The 25,804-nt window shown below is 35.9% G+C and overlaps 1 protein-coding gene across 1 annotated transcript in view; it reads left to right on the top strand.

Moving 5' to 3' along the window:
• ARHGAP24 (Rho GTPase activating protein 24) overlaps nt 1–25,804 on the top strand; it is a 674,755-nt gene that overhangs the window by 18,781 nt on the left and 630,170 nt on the right. The window lies entirely within an intron of this gene.

The raw sequence follows: 25,804 nt of genomic DNA, 5'->3' as shown, positions 1-25,804 counted from the left end.
AGGGGATACAAATAATAAGTAAATTCTTTGATGAAATTAATTTATTTTTATTTTTAATTTAATTTAATTTAATCTTATTTTATTATTATTTTTTAATTTATATTCGAGTTAGTTAACTCGAAGTGTAGTATTGGCTTCAGGAGTAGAACCCAGTGATTCATCACTTACATATAATACCCAGTGCTCATCCTAGCCATGAAATTCTTTTTTTAGGAATCCCACTGCCTTACTTTTGATAAGTATGTTTCTCTAATTTGCTTCAGGAGAGATTAGGTCCTTTGCAAAAACTGTTCAAAAGAAACATATAATGTTACCTGTCCGTAGGTCAAGGCCTAGAGGTATTTTATCATGGTGGAGTGTATAATTCATTTTTACCAAGGCAAAAATCATACACCAGGGAAAATAACACAAGATTTAATATGCTTTTTTGTTCCCAAGCAGGAACTCTGTATTAAAAATTCCCCAGAGATAGTTTAACTAGTCAGGAAATCTCCTTATCATCTAATCCTTAATCAGCAAGCTAGAAACATCAGCCTCAGGGCTCAGAACCATTTTCCTTAAGTGGGCAGAAAGTTCAAGAGGGTATAGGAAAGTTACCATATATGAAACACTTTATCAGTTCTGTCTCTTGGTTATCCTGAGATATCCTTCTTACTATTATTTTACAAATCAGATGAGGAGCTCTTCCCTTACCTACAATGTGGAGCTTGAGGATGTGGGAGGTTAGGGGGTTGGGGAGCCATAGGCCAAATGGCAGAGGCTGTGGAGAGGTGGGGACTGTTATGACTAAATGGTATAACCCCTGCTACAGCACCCACCTATACAGTATTGGGCAAAGCATAAATCCTCAGTGAAAGGCAAACTTCATTGGGCCTTTGGGGACACATTCAGTAAGTAGCACCCTTCTCCCCAGCCAGGATTGTGAAAAAGTTGAGAAATAAAAGGAAAGAAAAGTAGCAAATAGAGGCATAATATATATATATATATATATATATATATATATATATATATGTATATATTTTTTTTTTTTAACTTATAGAGCTGGGTTGAGCAAGTGGCTTTAGGTTTAGTGGCCAAATGAGCTCAGTAATTGAAGCCCAGACATATTAGATTTCCTGGCCCAATCAAAGAAGCTAAGGACCAGGGCAGACAGAGACTTGGAGGAGGAGCAGAAATCATGCTCTCCATGTATATCTTACTGTCTAGAGAAAGAAGGGTGAGGCTCACTGTGCCCATTCCAGTTTGTTCTTCCAAGATTTATTAATCAGATTTCTGTCTCCACTGGGCTGGATTGAGTAAAAGGTGCGGAAATTCTGGTCCTCTGAATAGGAAAAATCCTGACGTCAAGAAAACTTGGAGACATTATTCACCTCTAAAATTTATTTATTTATTTTTAAGTTTGCTTATTTTGAGAGAGAGAGAGAGAGAGAGAGAACGCAAGAGAGTGTGTACATGCAAGAGCAGGGGAGGAACAGAGAGAGAGGAAGAGACAGAATCCCAGGCAGGCTCTGAGCTGTCAGCACAGAGCCCTATGCAGGGCCCTGATCTCACTAACCATGGGATCATGACCTGAACAGAAGTCAAGAGTCAGATGCCTAACCAAATGAGCCATCCAGATGCCCCCTTCTCTAAAATTTATTTATAAAGGGAGGCAGGAGTCAGAACTGTCTATGACATGATAGGCTTTGGATCTCATAGGAAGGATTGTGGGTATTTATTAAGGAATTTTAATAATGGAGGTAAAAGAAACAATTGACTTTTAGAAAGCTCATTCTAGAATGGCATACACCGTAGACGATAAATGGGGATAGGGTTTGGGGAAGAGAACAGGTTTGGAAAGCAGGAAGCTCATTTAGGAGGCTTTCCCCATATTAGCTAGAATTATGACCACACATGTTGCTAAAAGATTAAGAACAGTATGCTTATTTGATGTGCCACAATTGTAACCACAGATAGTGGAATTCATCAAAAATCAACTTCTACAGGGGCACCTGGGTGTCTCAGTTGGTTAAGTGTCCAACTCTTGGTTTTAGCTCAGGTCATTAACTCACGGTTCATGAGTTCAAGCCCCGTGTTGGGCTCTGCACTGGAGGTGTGGACCCTGCTTAGGATTCTCTCTCTTTTCCTCTCTCTCTGCGTCTCCCCTGCTCACTCTCTCTCTCAAAATAAATAAACTTAAAAAAAATAAACTCCTACAATTCATTGTGATTTTTAACCTATGCTCTCTTTTGTTGTAAGTATAGATTAATGTCAAAGTATGCTATTTCTAGGACAGTTTCAGTTCTCTGAATAGACATAGCTAAAGAAAGAAAAATGATCCAATGTACTTCAAAATACTGTATGAATGAGTGACTGAAAGGGGCCAAGAGAAAAAGCATTGATGCAGCAAATATTTTTAATCCTTGCTTTGAAAGGTGTAGAGAGTTGACACCTGAATTTCCTGTGCTTTCATCTGATGTGATTCTTAGAGTGATGTTCTTTGTATAGAGTCCTCAATGTAGTTATTGCCTGTGATCATGACGCCTATCAGCAGAGATTGATGGGACCCTCATGCTGGATACATTAAATACATGTAAATTATTTATTTTTCCTAGAGAAAGCATTTCAAATTATTATTATTTCTTTGTTTATTAATACATAATTGTTCTCTTCTATCTCTTTTGAGAGAGAGAGAGAAAGAATGTGAGCATGCTTGCACATGTGTGAGTGGGGAAGGGCAGAGGAGAGAGAGAAAGAATCTCAAGCAGGGTCTATGCTCAGTATGGAGCTCAGTGCAGGGCTTGATCTCACAAGTGTGCGATCATGATCTGAGCCAAAATCTCGTGTCAGATGCCTAACTGACTGAGCCACCCAGGTGCCACATGTAATTGTTATTTCATTAAAAATATTCTCTTTAAAAATTCAAGCTGTATTGCAAAGAATAAAGAAGAAATTAAAGTAAAAAAAAAGTGCTCAAATTTCACAACCAAAAAATAACCAAAATTTAATAACATCATTTCAAACCTCTCTCTCTCCTTATATACAGATATATTTTTAAAGGTAATCTTAGAAAAATAAATGGATGACGCTATACATTCAGTTTTGAAGCATTAAATTTAACTTTAATTACATTTAACAAAAGTACAATTCTCTTAGATAAAAAGGAATTGCTGAATTATCTGAAGCAAAAGGCTTCAGATGAATGTTTCTCTAGGACACAAGAGATTGATTGGGTCTTTAAATATCTCCCTAAAGCTAAAGAATAATTAAAGTTAGAGTAGTCATTTATTCCTTTGTTTGTTGATATTTAATTCCATGTTTCTACTTTAGATAGTACCATGAAAGTGAAGAAACTAATTGGCAAATTCACATTTTCTTCTACTTCCTTGCTTAGGCTTATATGTATCTTGCATTTTCTTCCTGAATCCTTTATGATTTGTTTTTTAATCCTTGTAATTTTATAACTTTCCCTAAATATAGTATCTTAAAGTTGCTAATTTTGCATCAGATTTTTATATCAAATTTTCCAGGGACACATCTTAATTTTGGTGACTGTCTACTTTTCTCACTTGCTTTCTGGTGAGCCACTTCAATCTTCAGTTTTAATTTTTATTTCAAGAATGTTTTCTTCTGTGATACTTTTGAATTTTTTCTGTTCCACTTGCTTTGTTTTCTACATTACAAACACGGATTATGCATCAGATCACTTTATCTCTTTCTTATCAGTAATCTTTATAATTAGTTTTATTTTGTGTGATATTTTTATGCTTAGTTTCTGCTTCTAGTTTTTTTTCTTTTCTTTCAATTTTTGGGCACCATCAGCTCAATTTTTCATCTTAAAAGGGATATTATACTTTTATTTTTAAATCATTTTGAATTATTTAAAAATTAGTGAATGATTTGTCTGAACTCTGCTTCTCTGTATGGATTTTTCATGGCTCTCTCTTAGTTTTGAAGCTTTTGTGTAGAGGTCCCAGAGGAATTCCTTTCTTTTTATATTACTCACTTTTTAAAGATTTGAGTACAGTTTACACACAATGTAACATTAGTCTTAGGTGTACAACTTAGCGATTTGCACTGGATGCAAATCAGGGTGGGGGTTCCCTTTATTACCTTGTCTCTATCTCTCTTGCTGTTCCATTGGTATTCTCACTATCTTTGGTTGTTCTGTAGCTGTTCTGTCAGCCCTCAGTTCTTCAGGAGGAATTGTTCTATTAACAGGTGTAATTTGGTATGTTCCATGGAAGAGGTGAGTTCAGTCTTCCTATGTCACCCTCTTGAAACAGATCCTCTCTACTCACTTTTGATGAGACCAGTTATTTGCCGAAAAAAAAAATAATGAAGGAAGATGTGGAGGAAGTGGGTGCCAGAGAGATACATGCATTTAAAAATGAGACTTTTGTGCTGTTCTTTGACCAAAAGAGGACTTTGGTTGTCTCTCCTATTCTGTGAGTGTGACCCATGGTTCACACATCTCTTGTCTGTCTCCTGGGTTCCACCTTGTATGCGATGTTGTCCACAAGCAGTTTTTAAAATGAACATTTTTTTTTTTTTTGGATTTGGAGAAGCTGCAAATGAGCTTTTTTTTATAAGTTGTTCTTAACTCTTAATTTCAAACACACACATAAAATCAGACAATTGCATTGTGGTTTGTGAGAGGGTTGGATGGAAGAAATAGTGGCAGCTGGGAAAGACTTCAACGTATTTCCTAATTGTTGTATTTATAAATGTGTATTCCTCCAAATTGCTACAAGGACATTTTTTTTTCCTCCCCCTCAGTTTAGGGGTAAAAAAACCCCAAAAACCTTTCATGCTGACTGAAGAGAGACTGTGATGTGGATGCTTATTTGTCCTTTCCAGGGCTTGATTTCTAGCCTTGTGTAATGTGTAGTTAATGAAGTCACACATCTGAGACCAGCAGTGCCTAGCAACCACTTGCCTTTAATTCCCAGAGAGCCTAACATTCCCAGAGCTGGCAAGGCAAACTAATAATGGCCTGCTGTAGATTCACTTTTACCGAGTTCATCAGGAACTTGATTGACATCTTGAAGGAGGTGAGAGGGAGCCAGAGATCCCAAGAGGTGAAAACTGGGATTGCCTTTCACTGCTCTGCAGGAAAGTTTCTCCTCCGAAATGGTCAAGTTACCACAGAGTTGTCATGACTATCAAAACTCCCTTTAAAAGTGAGCTGTTTGGGGAGGTCACATTCTTCTGTTTAACATTCTTTTCTCTCATTTCTATAATTACCATTTAAATTTTGTGAACATGTCATCAGAGAAGCAATATGCTGTAAGATTAAAAGGTAGAGAGTGACTTCTCCAGGAAATGGTTATTGACAACTTCATGAGGAAGGGAAATTTATTTTTGTTTCTTGCTAATAAAAACAATACGTGTCTTTGTGGAAAATTTTGTCGATACTAGAATGTATAAAGAACAAAATAACATCCATTCAACATCTCATTCTTTAGAAGTACATGCTTTAATATTTTGCTATGTTTCTGCTCAGCCTTTTTCTGTGGGCATATATCTTATACATTGAAATTAAAGTGTCTGTACAGTTTTGTAATCTGCTGGCTTTTTCATCAAACATTATATCATAAAAATCTTCCCACATTTTATTTTTTAAGAAACATAATTTTTAATCTCTGAATTATACTCTGGAATAAATGTACATATCACAGTTTATTTGATTTCCCTATTGTTGGATGTTTATGTTGCTTCTAGTTTTTTTTTTTTTAGAATTATAAATAACACTGCAATAAAATAAAAATAAAAACTTGGAGAGGCATAAATATTTACTTGAGCTTTGTATTTTTTCCTGAAGGCAGATTTTGGACTTACTGGCTCAAGGAGTATGAATATTTTAAGCCATTCTAGCAAATATTTATTATTAGGGCCTGACACACATTTATTCCAACTTTCTACCTTGTCTTTGTGATTTAGCATTTGGTACTAGAAGGATTTGCATGTTCCTAAAATGTCATTAGACTTACATATATTAGGCATTTCATTGGTACTATTTAGAGTTGTGTGTGTGTGTGTTTAAGTGTGGATGTATGTGTTTGCGCATGTAATGACGAAACCAGTGTTTGTCAAACTGTTTTCCATGAAGCATTAGTTCTATGAGGTATTAAAGCATGTGCTGAGGGGCAAAAATGGTTTATGTTCATTAAATGCTGGTCCACCTGCTGTTTATGTTTGCTCTGCCTAACTACTCACCCATGGATAACCCAGCCCCAAATGAGCACCAATAAATTGTATGGAAGTGAACACCCCCTTTCTGTGCTTTATTGCCTGCAAACAACTGTGCCATGGGGCTGGAGACCTGAAATATTGGTCTTTCTAATAGGGAATCTTTTTCAGTCTAAGGAAAGTCAGGTGGCAAACAAAAGTTTTGATGCTCTCTGATTTACCTAGTGTGGAAAGAGAAATGGGATGAAAACAAATATGTTTGAAGGCCACTTAACTCTTTCAGGGCACAGAGAGGCATGTGGCCCACTGAGATTAACTGAATGAAATCTCAAGGGCCCGGGGCCTCACAGTGAGATACGTAGTGTGTCAGTGTGTCTTCTTCATATTTCTTTTCACATATTTCCTAAAAAATTCTTGGTTCCACCTACGGTAAACCAGATATTAATCAGTGCTTTTGCAATTATGTTTTCCCACATAATAGAAGGGATTTTCATTTTAAACAGACAAGGGAGAAGATCAAGGATGCTGTCATTATTTAGAGGAGTTTTTGGTCAACTGGTAATATTTTTACTTCTTTTCAGTTGCCCAGAATGGTGCACTTGTATATGTTTTGATGTAAGCATATCTTAGTTTTTATTACAGTTCAGAGAAGGTGGCTATTGGCAGAGAAGGTTAGAGAAGATGGCTGTTGGCAGCTATAATATTCTTGTTTCTTTCCTCAGGGGACTGGTTGGAGGCATTATACTTGGTTATTTACAAAAATCTTACGGATGGTGGCTGCCAAGAAATTAAAGATATAATTATTTAGAAAACCTATTAAATACTTGTGACACATATTGTTTTACACTTCCTCAAAAGCAAAGATGACTATTTACTAAATAATTTAAAATAATACCCTTATTAAAAACACCATAAAAATCAATCAGACCTTTGTTTTAACCAGCAACTCTCCTTATGTATTTATAATACATTTGCATTAGCTATAGAAACCAAAAAAAAATTTCCTTTTTTTTCCTTTGCCAAATTGGTTCCAAAGTTCCAGCATTAGGAAATAACAACAGGGTTAGTAGATGTTCCATAAAAAGGAAAACTGTAGTTGAGGTAGTGTAAAGTTCTCAGAGGAAACTTGTAGGAAAGGAAATTATGCACTATATTTTACTAGCTTCTTGTCTTTACAGGGGATGAGATTTCTCTCCTTTATATTTTTAAATTTTTTAAAAGGTTTTTAAAAGTTTATCCATTTTGAGAGAGATAGAGAAAGGTAGCAAGGGAGGGGCAGAGAGAGAGGGAGAGAGAGAACTGTCATCATGGAGACTGACGTGGGGATCAAACCCATGAAATGTGAAATCATGACCTGAGCTGAAACCAAGAGTCCGACGCTCAACTGACTGAGCCACCCAGGCAACCCAAGATTTGTTTCCTTTAATTCCCACTCTTTGATCCTAGTTCTACTCTTTGGAGCTACATGGAATATGTCCAATCTTCCCCCAGAAGTAGCCCTCCACTGATTTGAGAACAGTCATCATGATTTTCAAGAGCGTGTCACATTGTCACAATTGCATATATATGTATGCACATATGCATGTATGCACATGCACATGTATGCCCATGCACTTCTAATACCATGTACACACTGATATAAAATTTGTCATGTATATTTGTATTTATAAGTTTTGTTAGCACTGCATGCTATTAGACAAATGATATCATTTTAGATAATTATTACTAGAAGTATTTTGTATGCCTTTGTCAAATCTTCCCTTTTCCCTTTTGTCCCTTCTCAGTCATTAAGAGGACATAGATGTATTCTACATGTTTCCATTCATTTCTGTGAGTCAAGGTGTAGTTAGAGGAGTCAGGAATAGAAATTTTTCTTAAAAAAAATTTTTTTTAATGTTTATTTTTGAGAGAGAGAGAGAGAGAAAGACAGAGCATGAACAGGGGAGGAGCAGAGAGACAGGGAGACACAGAATCAGAAGCAGGCTCCAGGCTCTGAGCTGTTAGCATAGAGCCTGATGCGGGGCTCAAACTCACAAATCGCAAGATGGTGACCTGGTCCAGGGTCGACGCTCAATTGACTGAGCCACCCAAGGACCCCAGGAATAGAAATTTTTCTAATTCTCTGATGGCCCCTAGAAACCAAACTGTTAACTCTTCTCTCCTGTCCTTGAGAGACTTCTTGACTCATCAGATCTTTTTGGAATCTGAAGACTGGTAGGACCCAACACCATTATTTCCTTCATTGACTTTATTTGTGTTTAGAAATGTCTGAATATGAAGCTTAGAGGTAAATTACAAGGCACACTTCTTCACAAATCCTCCTACAGATGTGGGCAGTTCAGTTACCAGAGATTCAGGCAAGAACTACTGATTATTTTGGGGAAGCCCAGCCCCATCAAATTGGGCACAACTCTTTTCTTACTCACCTGCTGCTCCCATTTGATTGTACTAAACCTGTATAAAAGTTTCAGACCTCTCTGGATTTCATAAGACTGCCACTGGTTCTGGTTTTTAGGACCGGTAGTTTTTGAAGGAAGTTTCAGCTCCTAACAACTCTTTGAAGTTAAATAATACATGGAAGGCACAGGAATTGTTTTTGAATAATTTATGTGATAATATTCAAAAGGAAGAAGGTCATTTGCATCAGAAATAGAGGTCAATGATAGCTCAAAACGTCTGCAAATTTAAAAATTATTAAGAAATTACCAAGAGAAGACATTTACATTCTTAGAAGTGTAACTTAGAGAATCAATTGTGTTGGGGTCAATTTTATGTGATTATAATTATCATTATAATCTTATAAGTTACTCAAATGTACAAAAAATTGAGAAGGCTGGGTATGTACCCTGACTTAAAAGAAAAAAGGATCTTTATGTAAGAATGTAGCAACCTTGTAACATCAATTTTGACTTCCTTACCAACTCTTGGATACGTAGTTATTAGTGGTAAGCTAATTCTCCTCACTCGTGGGACCAACTCTTGGATATATAGTCATTAATGGTAAGCTAATTCTCCTCACTCGTGGGACCTGTGAAGGGAGCCCTCAAGGTAACTTGACTTTGCTCCTGGATGTCTGGGAATTGTGGCAGAGACAGTTGAAAAAAGATTAACATCATGGATCATACAACCAGACTGCTTGAATTCAGATCCTGGTTCAGTCACTTATTAGTTGCAAGTTTTTGGGCAATTAACTTAGCCTTGCATTCATCTATAAACTAGAGCTAATAATTGTGCCTATTTCATAGGATTTTTTTATGAGGAGTAAATGAGTTAATATTTGTAAGCTACTTGGAACATTGCCTATGGTTAGTGCTATATAGGTATTTATAAAATAAGATAAAATAATCAAATAAAATGAGAAGACTGGCAATCTTCTCTGTCTGAAAAAGACTTGGGTGTAATGACCTGCAGTTTCCACATGTTTAATAAAGACTTTTTCTTTAGTTTTGGGGTTAAGTCACCAGATGTGATTTTGTGTTACAACTTAGCTCTCTCCTACCAGGTTATATCTCCTGGATAAAGTTCTCTGGGTCCATCATTACATCTAGAAAGAGACTGACACAGAAGGGGTTCGATGGATGGTGCTCAAGTTTCCCATTTTCACAGTCGTGGAGAGCTAAGGTCTGGCCTACAGGCACCAGGATATGTCTTTGACGATTAAATAATAACTTAATATTTATTAAATATATTGTGGGAAAAAGATTTTTGGTGCTGATATCCAATCTGATTATTTTTTAACTGATTATTTGACTAAATCAAGGAACTAAATTGGCTTGGTTTTTCTGGGTAATGTGTAGAGAACTAATCTCAGAGAATGAGTTATAATCAGTCCAGTAACAGTGTTGGAAATAGATTTAAGAAATTTTGAAATTAAATCCTGTCTTGAATTTCTTTCTTTTTTTTTAAAGTTTATTTGAGAGAGAGAGAGAGAGAGAGAGAATATGAGTGGGGGAGAGGCAGAGAGAGAGGGGGACAGAGTATCCAAAGGGGGCTCTGTGCTGACAGCAACAAGCCCAGTGTGGGACCCAAACCCATGAACTGTGAGATAATGACCTGAGCTGAAGTCAGATGTTCAACTGACTGAGCCACCCAGGTGCCCCTCCTGTCTTGAATTTCTTGAGTATTGGTTTCACTTTTGGATTTGGGAATTTATAATGATTTAGATCTATAATAAAAATACAGATATAACCTTTTAGGAAGATATGGACAGAATCTGAAGGGAAATGTATACTATGAGGCTGAGGCAGTGGGAAAACCTATTAGAGATCTTGAATACTTAGCATTTTCTACATAATACATTGCCTTTAAATTATATTGACCCTCAAAGTTATATGCTCTTTGAGGAGTTTTCCATAGTAATGATGATATAAGCTTCTTTATCACTACTTTGCAAGTAAAGAATTTTTTTTCTAACTCAGAAGGTCTAAATAGCTCCATAGGAATCAAGTGTATTTTATCAGCCCTGAAAAGTACCATATTCAAGAGAAACGAGTAACATCAGGGAGGAAAACAAAACAAAATAAAACAAAGCAAACAAGCAAGCAAACAAACAAAAAAGCCCACAATAAAATAACTTCACTTACACCAAAAATAAGGCGATCATAAACAAGTTGAAGACTCATAAAATTCAATGTATTAAACTTTATTGTGTTCTTGTTATTCACAATAACTTTCCAGGAATGGAATATATAATAATTAACAAATGAACAAGAATTAATAAATTATAGCTCTGGCCCTGGGAAAAATATCTTCTAATACAACCAGGGAGGCTGGCATACAAAATTAACAGTGTCTTGTGACACATTCTGTAAGAGAACTGTAAACTAGGAACCAGGAGAAACAGAAAGCCACGTTAGGCTTTACAGGGGAGACACCCATGAGCTGGGTGACATATGTCAAGAATAGTTAGAAAAAGAGAAGAATATGTACAAAGAATAGAGAGGGAATGAACACTGAGTATTTGTGAAATGGGGATTGGCTTAGTTTTTAGGGAAGGCAGAGGTTGGAAGGTAATTGAAGGTGAGGCTGGTAAGGTAGGATGAGGTTAGGGTATAAATGGCCATGTATTGCCAGACATAGGATTTTGGGACTTATTCTATAGGCAATGAGAGGGCCACAGAAGTTTCTTATCACATAAGAATTTATGTTGCTAAAATAAAACTCTAGCTATAGAGAATTAACTGGCATTTTCCCTATGATGTCTCTCAGCCATTTAAGGTATGCACGCTTGTGTTAGTAAATTGTTTTTCATGTTTAAATTGCCAAAAAGAATGATAGCATATTTTTTTAAGATTGCATTTTAAAAAGATCATTAAAGATCATTTTACACATTTGCAAATACAGTAAAACTTTGGATTGTGAGTAACTTGTTCTGTGAGTGTTCCTCAAGGTGAGCAAACATTCTAATAAATTTTAACTTGGTAAACAAGCGATGTATTGAAATATGATAGTGAATATCATGTGATCACAACTGAGCCAGTGGCTCTTCTCTCTCTCTCTCTCTCTTGCTCACTTGCTGCAGAATTGTGGGTGATTGTCAAAGCAATGTCATATTTCCATGCATTCACCAAAAGGAGGCAAAAACAAGTGTTATTGGATAGGTTCCTTGTTCAAGGTGCATGAAAAGAAAATGGTTCCACTGAGCCAATAGATAGCAGGGATTCCATTAGTAATAGTGAAAGTTGTCCTACACAGGGGCGCTTGGGTGGCTCAGTCGGTTGAGCTTCTCACTTCGGCTCAGGTCATGATCTCACAGCTCGTAAGTTCGAGCCTCGTGTCAGGCTCTGTGCTGACAGCTCAGAGCCTGGAGCCTGCTTCGGATTCTGTGTCTCCCTCTCTCTCTGCCCCTAATCCGCTTGCATTCTGTCTCTGTCTCTCTCAAAAATAATAAATAAACATTAAAAAAGAAACTAGAAAAAAAGAAAGTTGTCCTACACAGTAACCCTCCTCTCTATTGTCTCCCTCACACTAGGTATGAAGGTTTTCAGTGGTAAGCGCAGTTTTGTTTATTTTTTTATATTTTGTATTTTCTTTATTATTTTGTTTTATATTACAATATTGTAATCATTTTTATATTAATATTTTTGGGTTGCAGAATGAATCATCCAAGTTTCCATTCTTTTTTATGGGAAAATGCTCTTTGATATACAATTGCTTTGGATTACAAGCATGTTTCCAGAACAAATTGTGCTTGCAAACCAAGGTTTTACTGTATTGACTTTTTTGTCTCTGCTCAATACTAAGAAAAATGGTATCAGTAGCTTAAAAAATTTTTTTTAAATGTTTTTATTTATTTTTGAGACAGAGAGAGACAGAACATGAGCAGGGGAGGGGCAGAGAGAGAGGGAGACACAGAATCTGAAGCAGGCTCCAGGCTCTGAGCGGTCAGCACAGAGTCCAATGCGGGGCTCGAACTCATGGACTGTGAGATCATGACCTGAGCCAAAATTAAGAGTTGGACGCTTAACCAACTGAGCCACCCAGGCACCCCAAGAAATTTTCTACCATTTAGCTTTAAAATATTTACTTTCTTTTTCTAGATGAGGAAAGTACTATTTATCTACCTTTGCCAAATCTCTTAGAACTCTAACACAAGTAGGTTAAGTGGTACACTCTTGAGTTTGGCTCAGGTCGTTATCTCACTGTTGTGACATCGAGTCCCGTGTGGGGCTCTGAGCTGGGTGTGAAGCCTACTTAAGATTCTTTCTCTCCCTCTCCTTCTGTCTCTTCCTTGTTAGTGCACATGCACTCTCTCTCTTCCACACACACACACACACACACACACACACACACACACACACACAGAACCCTAGCACAATAAAGACTGTTGTTAATTCATCTCCTTCCTAGTGACTGTTGTACTAAAACACTTCTGCTTGCATCATTTGGTTCTAGCAATCCATGGTCAATAAGAATTCTACAAACTTCTTTGCCAAGATGAATTTATAAGTTTGGCTCATTTCAAGTGTAAGTAGGTAAGGATTCAGATTTATGGTTTCATCCTGTCTCCATTTTTCTGAGTTTTACTTATGGCCAATCACGGTCCTTTATTGTGGCCTGAGTAGCTCTTTCCCCATAGCTATGCGATGGATCTTATAGCTATATTTCAGGTCTTTTTCTGATCTGTGTCTCTCATTTGATGTTACTTATTCTGAGGCAGTTTCAAAGCAGTCTAGAAGCTGGTGATCCTATTGGAAGATATCACCTGAATACCTAGAGTTAACAGAGCAAAGATTTGAAAAATGGTAGTGTCATAAGTAGACTTCTGTTATAGACTACCAGGGTATTATACTCAAGGTTCAACAAATATGTCATGGTTTAACTGCTGAATATGATTAAGAAAAATGCAAAATTAAGGGAAGTAAATTACTTTTTCACTCCAAAAATTATTTTTTTTCTTTTAAAATTTATATCCAAGTTAGCGTATAGTGCAATAATGACTTCAGGAGTAGGTTCTAGTGATTCATTCCCTATGTATAACTTCCAGTGCTCATCCCAAAACATATCTTCCTTAATGCCCCCTGTCCATTTAGCCCATCTCCCCACCCATAATCCTAGCAACCCTCAGTTCTCTATATTTAAGAGTCTCTTATGTTTTGTTCCCTTCCCGTTTTTTATATTATTTTTGCTTCCCTTCCCTTATGTTCATCTGTTTTGTATCTTAAATTCCACATATGAGTGAAGTCATCTGATATTTGTCTTTCTATGACTAATTTCACTTAGCATAATGTACTCTAGTTACATCCATGTTGTTGCAAATGACAAGATTTCATTCTTTTTGATTGCTGAGTAATACTCCATTGTATATATATACCACATTATTTTTATCCATTCATCTGTCACTGGACATTTGGGTTCTTTCCATACTTTGGCTATTGTCCATAGTACTGCTATAAACATTGGGGTGCATGTGCCCCTTCAAAACAGCACACCTGTATCCCTTGGATAAATGCCTAGTAGTGCAATTGCTGAGTCATGGGGTAGTTAACTTTTTGAGGAACCTCCATACTGTTTTCCAGGGTGGCTGCACCAGTTTGCATTCCCACCAGCAGTGAAAAAGGGTTCCTCTTTCTCTGCATCCTCACCAACATCTGCTGTTGCCTGAGTTGTTAATGTTAGCTATTCTGACAGGTGTGAGGTTGTATCTCATTGTGGTTTTGATTTGTATTTCCCTAATGATGTCACTCCAAATTTTTTGATCAACTTTTCAAGATATAATTTACATACATAATAAAATCCACTAATTTTTAGTTCATGGCTAGGGGAGTTGAAAAATACATACACTTGTGTAACCACCACCAAAATCAACCTGGAGAACATTTATATCACCCCAAAACATTTTCTTGTGCACCTTTTCAATCAAACTCCTACCTTCAGCTTTACTGAAGTTATCAGCTACTACTGATAACTAGTCACTATGGATCAGATTTGCCTTTTCTAGAATTAAAATTTAAATGAAACCATAGAATGCATACTCTTTTGTATCTAGCTTCTTTCACTAAGCATGTTTTTGAGATTCACCTGTATGTGAGTCAGTAGCTTGTTTTATTGTTGGATAATATTCAATTTTATGGATATACCAATATATGTTTTCCCATTCACTTATTGACAGATATTTTCATTATTTCAAGTTTAGCATTATAAATAAGCCTGACATGAATACACATGTATAATTCTTCACGTGGACATAAGGTTTCATTTTTCCTGAGTGAATATCTAGGAGTATAATTGTTATATCATCTGGTAAGTGTTTGATTAATTTTGTGAGAAACTGCTAAATTGTTTTATAAAGTAATTGTACCATTTTATACATTCAGAAGTATGTGAGAGTTCCAGTTTCTCCCCATCCTTCACAATATTTGCAATTGTCAACAATTTTAATGTTAGTCATTCTAATATGTAATGATATCTTATGGTATTTTTAATGGTATTTCTCTGATGGTAAATAATATTGAGCATATTTTCAGATGTTTATTGGTTGTTTATTTTTGCCTACTTTTCAATTAGGTTGTCTCTCTCTCTTTCTATATCTATATCTACATCTATATCTGTATCATCTATATCTATGTATCTATATCTATATGTCTATATCTATATCATCTATAGATATATGTATATATACATGTATATGCCTAATCACATCAATTGTTAATATACTTAATTATATCAATTGATTTTCTAATATTAACCCAAACTTACATTCCAGGGATTAACCTTATTTGGTCATGATTTTATTTTTTTATTATTATAATTTATTTGCATATATTTTAAAAAGATTCTAATATATGTTAATGAGAAGTACTAATCTGAAGTTTTCTTATAATATGTATTTTTCTGATTTTGTTACTGTAGTACTACTGGCTTTTGAGTTTAGAATAGCTTTTAATCTATGTTTAATTTAGACCCACTACTAAAACATTTCCCTTCTGGATTTTCTCCTTAATCCCCAGGTATTCAAGAAGGACTCTGCCCTTTGGCTAGCCAAAACTCAAATGTCTCCTAGTCCCATATGTGCTCTTACTCAGATCTCAGCTCCCAGGTTGTTATTTGTCCTGACTTGTGGGATTCTACTTATGCATCATGACTTTGTATTTACCAAGGGTGGAGGAGGCCCCTATGTGTATTTCTGGCTCTAGCTTTATAGTGCTTTCCTCTCTAGACCTCTGCCCTTCACATTCCAGCTACTCATCTTCACTGCACTCAGATCTCTGTCTTCCTAACTCAGTGAGATGTCTCTGCTTTGCTTAGGATCCTTCTCCCTGTATCATGTCTTGGATAGTGCCTTGAGGTACAAAGCTGAGAAGATTGTAGGGACCACTTCATTTGTTTCCCCTTTTGCCATGAACATTTTATTTGCTGCCTGTTGTCTAATGCCTGAACACAGGTTTTAAAATCTATTTCGTCCAGTTTTCCAGTTGTTTACTGTGAAGGGATAAGTCCTTTTCCCTTTACTCTATCATGGTCAGAGGCAGAATTCAGTGTTCTACTTTTTGTTGTTTAAAACCAATAGAGTACAATGTCTGATCCTGCACTCTGGATAGAGTGAATGAAACACTGCATGAATGAGTAAAGCACTGGGTATTTTTTCTAATTGAAGGGCAATATGTGCCTTCTTACTTGAAAGAGGCCACAAATAGGCATGCATTCATCAGTTGGACACTCACTGAATCAAAAACCAGTTTGGTCAAATGACAAGGCTTAGAAACATGACTGAGATCCCTTAAGAGCTGACTATTTGTTTACTTAAAGATTCACATATTTACAAAGTGATGAAAGAGTTTTTGGTTCATATAGATGTTTTAATCTAGTTAGGCTTATTTGAACACTATTTTTCCACCTTCTGAAACAGTACATGAATAACAACCAGAAAAGCTCCCAATGTATTTGGATTCATTCAGCTAAATTTTATATAATTTTAACAGTAAGCCCAAGTTAGTGAGGAGGAGAACTGAAGCTGGTATGCTGTAAAAGAGAAAAATTGCCATATTACTTTATGGGCTCGGAGTATCAAAAATTAAACTGATTCAATCAAATATGATAAAGATGACATTCATGATCAACATTATGAAGTCATATATTTTACAATCATGATTTTTAGTTATTGTGAGAATTTGTATAACTTACTCATATGTCTATTCCCTTCCATGACTAGCTTGAAATTAGATTTTAGCCTGTAATCATATACTTCTAAAGTAAATTTGTCTTTTAAGGAGTCAGACTATTGACTTGGGCTTCTGATCAGCAGAATACATCAACCACTAGTCATTTTGTATGTTACTGACACTGAGGTGTGGTGAGAATGTAGTTTGAAAATTATTAATGTGCTTTTCTCTTTTGTCCTTTTGAGTATAAGATCTCTGCCCTAGTTCCCCAGGAGTTGACATTACCTTGGACTATATTAGGAACTGATATCACATAATACAAAGATAAAGACCTAGTTAATATTCACTTTCTGACATGCAAACCAAAATTATGCTACATGTTAGGCTTTTAAATCCTACCATAGCTTTAAAAAAGGGTTTTCCAAATTCCTTTTCCCCCTCCTTTAGCATATTAAAGCTAGGTTTGAAGGACTCTGTTCATAATTCTTTTCAACAGTGTAAAGAGGATGCTCCTTCCATCTATGACAAGCCTTCTCTGAAACAAGGAAGATATGATATGACATAAGGGAAATAGAAAAAAGCTCTTTCTCCAAAAGGGTGGTCCCTATTTGCATGAAGAAGGTAGGAAAGAAAAGAAGATATCAAAGCATTTAGGAGTATGTCCCAGTTACCTTTTTGGATGCTGGTAGGCATCAAACTCTGCAGCTCATTAAATTTAAGAGATTCAAGGAAGTTAGTATTTATTGGGGTCTCTAAGAGGAGGCTGCACATTTAAGTTGGGGTGTACCGTTGATAAAATAGATACTTTGAAATTTAAAAATCTGGGCTGAGAATCAGGAGGCATTGCAAGGGGCAAGGTGACCCCAGCTGCATAGGTTGCAGTGAACACTCAACCTGGGGCCAGGAGAGGAGGAGCTATAGGCTCAGCAGTTGCAATCATCAAGAACTGAAAGCAGATTGAGTGGATGATGGTTACATGGCTGATGCTTCCTATGAATGTTTATAGAAGCCAAAGGACTGAATCATGAATTACCAGCCCTAAACTGCAGTGAAAGAGGCCAGTAGGACTCAGTGTGGCAAGGTCAACAAAGGCCATAGCATTTTAGAACAGTGGACAATAATAAGCATATGTTTGAGGGTTAGCATGAAGTTATTTCTGTCAGTGCCAAGGGAACCATAATGCCCACAAAGGCATCTGTGTTACACATTCTACCTTTCTCTTCTACTCATGCAGATTTCTTAGACAGGAAGTTAGCGAGAGGAGGAGCATATCCTAAACACTGGGAAATTTTACCCAGAGAAAATAAATTTTGTATGGATTTAATCCTAAATCTGTAGCTGAAATCTGGATTGGAGAATTAATTAGTCTTTCCCCTCACTCACTAGGGAGTCAACTACAGGGATTATTTGTGGATAGGAGTTTGTTAGAATGAAATAAAGAAGCTTCATTTTCTCTACATGTTTAGCCTGAATAAAAATATCACTTTAGTTCATGGTTTATAATTTCAGTTAAATTTTAGATGACTTATTTTCACTTATCTGAATTAGTCTCATTGAAAACAGAAATCAAAAATGTACAAAGTTCTCTTTGAAGTACTATGGCAGAGTCAGCAAACATGCATGAGTGCTAGCATGCATGATTCTGCCCCTCCTCTACCTCTGGTTTCTCCCATTCTGCAATCATACTCTCAACACCATCACTAATTGGTCAAAGGATTGTTTTTTACTGAGCCAGGAAATGGGCTGCAAAAGGTTTTCAACCTGGCACTCTAGGCAGCAACCATTACTTGCTCAAAGTTGGTGAGGGAAAGACATTTGTTATGGATTCTTGTACAATAAGGAACTCAAAGATCTTTAATATATAGTCTCTGCCTGCAAGTGAATGATTTAATCAATAAGTTAAGTCATGTATAGAAGTTGAGTAGCAAACTAGGTAACATATGATATAGGATGTGTAAGTGGTCGAGTAAAAAAGTACAGGATTTCACACAAAGAAGAGAAAACTGGAGCCTGAGAGAATCAAAGAAATGTTTATTATAGATGGAGTTCTTCAGATGCCCCGTGAAGCAATTTGGAGAGATGGAGAGGATAACGGAGGAAATCTACCAATATCGTGTGTGGTTCTCAAATTCTCAGCACTAGAATAAGCTAAGTATGCAATGTAAAAAAGCATATAACAATTTGGGTTCAAAACTCCACTGTACCACTTACCAAATGTGTGAACTTAGACAAGTGACATCGGCTCTTTGAATCCATTTCCTCATCTGTGACAGTGTGAATGATGATAATGAAATCATAGTATTTTGAGGGATTAAATGAAATTACTTAGAAAGCACTGAGTTCAGAGCCTGGTGCATAGTCCAACAATGCAATTTAACTCCATTTCCTTTCTGTTCATCATTGCCTTTCATCTCCTTTGACTCAGCAAGTTTCTTTTACAAATTTTGTTCCACATAGAGTCTTCCCTTTTCATTATTACCTTGTATGACACTTTTCCAATTCCTATTAGTTTAAAAAAGAAAGGGTCATTTTAAATAAATGCTTCTAAAAGGAATCACAAAACCGAGAGTACTTAATTTAACTGTCACAGATTTAAATAAACGTTAACACTTCACACTTTATATTTCATAAGCTCTACCTTAAACCCTAAATACAATGTGTTTTCTCATAAGTAGAATAGTTAAAATGATTGCATGTACTTGAGGCTTTGTGTTAAGGACATTACATTTTCTTATCATCTGCAATAATGGTTACTACATTTTGTTGACTATTTTCTGTTCAAATTGCACAGTGTATATGGATTTAGACACAGGGAAATGTAGTCATGTGGTTCTTGTCATTACACTGTCAGAGAAACCTGAGTTTTGCTGTTGTGTTTGATTTACTTCTTCTTGCCTGCGGGCTAAAGTGGAGGTAAGGAGTTAGCACATGTAGCATTAATGAATTGGTTGAGATTACATTATATATAATTAATTGGATGAAGAAAGTCCACATTATCAATTTTTTTCTGCTGGAAATAAGAACCCACCTGTTTTCTGAATACCTATATGGTAATCCATAAGTGGTAAAATTATGTTTCCTATGTGTTTTGGAGAATCCATACAGAACTTGGTGACTTGCCAACAAATGTAGCAGTCAGTTAATAACTAAATAGGTGTTATGTGCAGTGTAGCAAACTGGGTTATACATTGGCAAGGAAATCTCTCTCTCTCTCTTTCTCTCAGTCTCTAATTGCTGCCAAGGTGCCAAGGATATAGAAACTAAAGGGAGTGAGGTAATGACACAGAGCAGAAACAAGAGCAGTAATTTTAGTAAGATTTTTCTCTTGCCCCTAAATTCTTTACACTTGTGGCATTCCTGGACTGTTAGGATTCTGCTAGGGTTGGGAAAGAGACTGAATTCTTGCTACTTCCTGGTTGTTTTCAGTTTAAGTTCACATCTCATTATTGACACAAGTAATGTATGTATTTTTGTTTAGAAATTGTTTAAATATTCCAGGTTCTCCTAGTTCATCAACCAGACTCAGAACTAGCAATGCTAAGTGGGGTGGAAAATGGAGTTGATGCCTGAGTGTCTCTCAAAAATATCTCTGCCTGTGGCTTCCAAATGTCCCAGAATATCTGTCTCCCCAAACTATTATTAGATACTTCCCAATTTTACAATATGTCTGGTGCCTCCTAAGAATTGAAGGAGGAGGCAGCCTGCTGAGAGGCTGGTACAAGTTATGGGAACCACTAAGAATTTGCAGTTTTCTAATTGCTTAATGTTAGCTATCTTTTGAGATCAAAGGCTCAGAAAAATACAGACTTTTGGGTCTCTGGGCTCACTTGCAGTTTTGGACTTTTTTCTCTTGTCAGTAAGACCGAGGCCTTACTCCTGGGATGTCTTCAAGTTAGTCACATAATCAGGATGGTTGTAGTTTTAACAATGATCCCTGGAAAAGTGGCTCCCAAGTGCTAATCTAAAAGACTTATACTGTCAGGGAGCCTGGTTGGCTCAGGTCATGATCTCACAGTTCATGAGTTCCAGCCACACATCAGGTTCTCTGCTGTCAGCACAGAACCTGCTTTGGATCCCCTATCTCCCTCTTTCTCTACCCACCCCCGCTGCTTGCTCGCTGTCTCTCTCTCTCTCTCAAAAAAAAAAAAAAAAAAAAAAAAAATATATATATATATATATATATATATAAACTAAAGACAATACCTGGCAGTAAGAAGGGTTCCACTGGTCCAAACTAAATTGGAAAAAAGTGTTAGTTTTGCAAATTTATGGGGGCAAATTTTAGGGGTCTATGAAATCCCAAAGTCAGGAAATTATTGCCCTATAGCATAGTAGGGCAAGTGAATAAAAAGATGAAAAGGATCCAACTACATTTGAACTCCCCTATTGTAGTAGCTGAAAAAAAATAAATAGGGCAAATGATAAAATCAGCAACATTGGTCACTGTCAGGGAGAAAATATGATGAAAGTTAAATTAGATCCTATTTTTATTTTGTGTGTATAAAAATAAAGATAAGTGGCCATGGCTAACTCTATTTAGAAAAATTGCTTGGGAAATTTACCTAGGGGAGGTGAAATGCCAGGGAGGGTTTTACAACAATAATTTTTTTCTACTTTGATACATTTATATATTGTAATATGATTTGCTGATGTAGTGATATTTATCATGTTATGTAAGTATTGTACAATATTGTTGTTTCATTCATTATACTGTGTGTTAGATCTCTATGGTTTAGCTACTCATTATAAGTTTGTACCTTTAAACACCATTGCTCTTATCCCCCACCCCCACCTCCTGGCAGCCACCATTTTACTCTGGTTTTTACAGGTTTAACTTTTTTAGATTCCACATATAAGTGAAATCATACACCGCTTGTGTTTCTATATGACTTATCTCACTTAGCATAATGTGCTTAAGGTCTATCCATGCTGTTGCAAATGGGAGAATATCATCCTTTCTCGTGGCAAATAATATCCAGTGCATACATATACTACATTTTTTAATCCATTCATCTATTGATGGGCATTTGGGTTGTTTCCATATCTTGGCTGTTGTGAATGATGCCACAATGACCATGGAAGTGCATATATTTTGTCAGAATCTTCCTCTCATTTCCTTTGGGAAGAAGTAGAATTGCTGAATCATATGGTATTTCTCTCATCCAAGTACTAACCAGGTCTGACCCTGCTTATCTTCTGAGATCAGATGATATCAGGCATGTTCAGGATGGTATGGCCTTAAACTCATGTGGTATCTCTGATTTTAGTTTAGTTTTTTTTTTTTTTTTGAGGAGCTTCCATATTATTTTACATCATGGTTGGACCAATTTACATTCCCACCAACAATGTATAAATATTCACCTTCACCACATCTTTGCCAGTATATGTTGTCTCTTGTCTTCTTGATGACAGCCATTCTAACAGATGTGAGGTGGTTTTGATTTGCATTTCCCTGATGATTAGTGATATTGAGCATCTTTTCATATGTCTGTTGCCCATTTTGATGTCCTCTTTAGAAAAATGTTTAGTTCTTCTGCCCACTTTTAAATTGAGTTGGATGTTTCTTTGTTATTGACTTAACTGAGTTCTTTATATATTTTGGATATTAATCACTTATTTGATAATATAGTTTGCAAAATTTTTCTCCCAGTCTCTAGGTTGTCTTTTTCATTTTCATTTTTTTTTTGTTTTTTGTTTTTGTTTTTTGTTTTTGTTTTTTTGCTGTGCAGAAGTTTTTGAGTTTGATGTAATTTCACTTGTTGATTTTTTCTTCTGTTGTTTCTGTTTTTGGTGTCATGCCCCTCAAAATGATGCTAAGACAATTATTGATGATCTTCTTTCCTATGTTTTCTTCTAGGAGTTTTATGGTATCAGGACTTATGTTTAAGTCTTTGATCCATTTTGAGCTAATTTTTATGAGTTGTATGAGGGGTCCAATGTCATTGTTCTGCATGTGTGTTTTTTTCCAGTACCATTTGTTGAAGAGACTTTCCTTTCTTCATGTCGAATATAGTCAAACATATCGAATATAGTCACATGTCGAATATAGTCAAACATATATGCCAGGGTTTAATTCTGAGATCTCTATTCCATTCCATCAGCCAATGTGTCTATTTTTGTGCTAGTACCATAGTGTTTTTATTTGTGTTACATTTATTTGTGTTACATTTCGTACCTGGAAAGCATGATCCCTCTGGATTTGTTCTTTTTGTTTTTTTTCCTCAGGATTGCTTTTGCTAATCAGGGTCTTTTGAGATTCCACACAAATTTTAGGGTTGTTTCCTTTATTTTTGTGAAGAATGCCTTTGGTATTTTGATAAGTATTGTGTTGAATCTGTAGATGGCTTTGGGAAATATGGTCATTTAAAAAATATTAATTCTTCTGATCAGCGAACATGGGATGGGTTTCCATTTGATTGTGTCTTCTTTGATTTCTTTCAGCAAAGTTTTGTAGTTTTATTGTACAAGTCTTTCACTTCTTGGTTAAATGTATTCATAAGTACTTTATTGTTTTTGATGCTATTTTGAATGGGATGGTTTTCTTTATAACTTTTTAAGATGCTGCATCATTAGTATAAAAGAATACAATTGATTTTTTTAAAGAAATTTTTTATTTAATTCCAGTTATTTAACATATAGTGTTAGATTAGTTTCAGCTGCACAATATGGGAATTTAAAACTCTCACATATCACCCTGTGCTTATCATGACGAGGGCACTCCTCAGTCTTCATCAGCTATATACTCATTCCCATACCCACTTCCCCTTTGGTAACCATCAATTTCTTCTCTATATTTAAGAATATGTTTCTTGGTTTGATTTTTCTCTCCCTTTTCTCCTTTGGTGGTTTGTTTTGTTTCTTATTTATATTCCACATATGAGTGAATTTATATGGTATTTGTCTTTTATCAATTGACTTATTTTGCTGCATAATACTCTCTAGCATTCTTTTGATTGCTGAGTAATATTCCACTGTGTGTGTGTGTGTGTGTGTGTGTGTGTGTGTGTGTGTGCACCTTTCTTTATCCTTTTCTTTATCCATTCATCAGTCAGTGGACGTGGGCTGTTTTCATAATTTGGCTATTGTAGATAATGCTGCTATAAACACTGGGGTACATGTATCCCTTTGAATTAGTATTTTTGTATTCTTTTGTTGAATACCTAGTAGTGCAATTGCTGGATCATAGATTAGTTCTATTTTTAAAGTTTTGAGGAAACTCCATTCTGTTTTCCAGAGTAGCTGTTCCAGTTTGCATTCCCACCAATAGTGCAAGAAGGTTCCCCTTTCTCCACAACCTCACCAACACCTGTTGTTTCTTGTGTGTTGATTTTAGCCATTCTGATAGATGTGAGGTGATATTATAGTTTTGATTTGTATTTCCCTGATGATGAGTGATGTTGAGCATCTTTTCATGTGTCTGTTGGCCATCTGTCTGTCTTCTTTGGAAAAAAGGTCTATTCACATATCTTCTGCCCATTTTTATTTGGATTCTTCATTTTTCTGGGTGTTGAGTTTGATAAGGTCTTTATGTGTTTTGGATTCTAACCCTTTACCAGATACATCATTTGTAAATATCTTCTCCCATTCCGTAGGTTGACTTTTAGTTTTGTTGATTGTTTCCTTTGCAGTGCAGAAGCTTTTTATTTTGATGAAATCCCAATAGTTTATTTATGCTTTTGTTTCCCTTGCCTCAGAAGATATATCTAAAAAGAAGTTGCTACTTCCAGTGTCAAAAAGATTATCGTGTGTGTTCTTTTCTAGGATTTTTATGGTTTCAGGTGTCACATTTAGGTCTATAATCCATTTTGAATTTATTTTTGTGTATGGTATAATGTTGTCCAGTGTCATTTTTTTGAATGTTGCTGTCCAGTTTTCCCAACACCATTTGTTGAGGAGATTGTCTTTTTCACATTGGATATTCTTTCCTGTTTTGTCAAAGATTAATGGACCATATAGTGGTGAGTTCATTTCTGGGTTTTATATTCTGTTCTGTTGATCTATATCTATTTTTGTGCCAGTACCGTGGTGTTTTGATCACTACAGCTGTATAATATAAGTTGAAGTCTGGAATTGTCATGCCTCAAGCTTTGCTTTTCTTTTTTAAGGTTGCTTTGGGTATTCAGGGTCTTTTGTGATTCCATACGCATTTTAGGATTGCTTGTTTTACCTCTGTGAAAAAATACTGTTGGTATTTGATAAGGATTGCATCAAATGTGTAGATTATTTTCATTAGTATAGACAGTTTAACAATGTTTGTTCTTCTAATCCATGAGTATAGAATGTTTCTCCATTTCCTTGTGTCATCTTCAACTTCTTTCATCAGTGTTTTATAGTTTTCAGAGTATAGCTCTTTCAACTTTTTGATTAAGTGTATTTCTACATATCTTACTGTTTTTGGTGCAATTGTAAATGGGGTTGATTCCTTAATTTACATTTCTTTTTTTTTAAGTTTTTTAATGTTTATTTATTTTTGAGAGAGAGAGAATAAGAGCATGAGCGGGAGAAGGACAGAGAAAGAGGGAGACACAGAATCCAAAGCAGGCTCCAAGTTCTGAGCAGTCAGCACAGAGTCTAACGTGGGCTTGAACTCACGAGCTTGAGATCATGACCTGAGCTGAAGTCGGATGCTTAACCAACTGAGCCACCCAAGCGCCCCCTTAATTTACATTTCTGCTGCTTCATTATTGGTGTATAGAAATGAAACAGATTTCTGTATGTTGATTTTGTATCCTCTGACTTTACTGAATTTATTAGTTCTAGCAGATTTTGGGTGGAGTTTTTTGCATTTTCTATATAGAGAGTATCATGTCATCTGCAAATGGTCAGTTTGACTTCTTCTTTGATGATTTGGATGCCTTTTATTTCTTTTTATTGTCTCGTTGCTATGACTAGGACATCCAGTATTATGTTAAATAACAGAGGTAAGAGTAGAAAGCCCTGTCTTGTTTCTGACTGTAGAGGAAAAGCTCTCAAGTTTTTCCCATTGAGGATGGTATTAGGTGTAGGTTTTTCATAGATGGCCTTTATTATAT

Source organism: Leopardus geoffroyi, chromosome B1, assembly GCF_018350155.1.
Source record: "Leopardus geoffroyi isolate Oge1 chromosome B1, O.geoffroyi_Oge1_pat1.0, whole genome shotgun sequence".
In the NCBI taxonomy this organism is placed as follows: Eukaryota; Metazoa; Chordata; class Mammalia; order Carnivora; family Felidae; genus Leopardus; species Leopardus geoffroyi.
The sequence above is the reverse complement of the archived record's forward strand: the minus strand, read 5'-3'. Positions and strand labels throughout refer to the sequence as shown.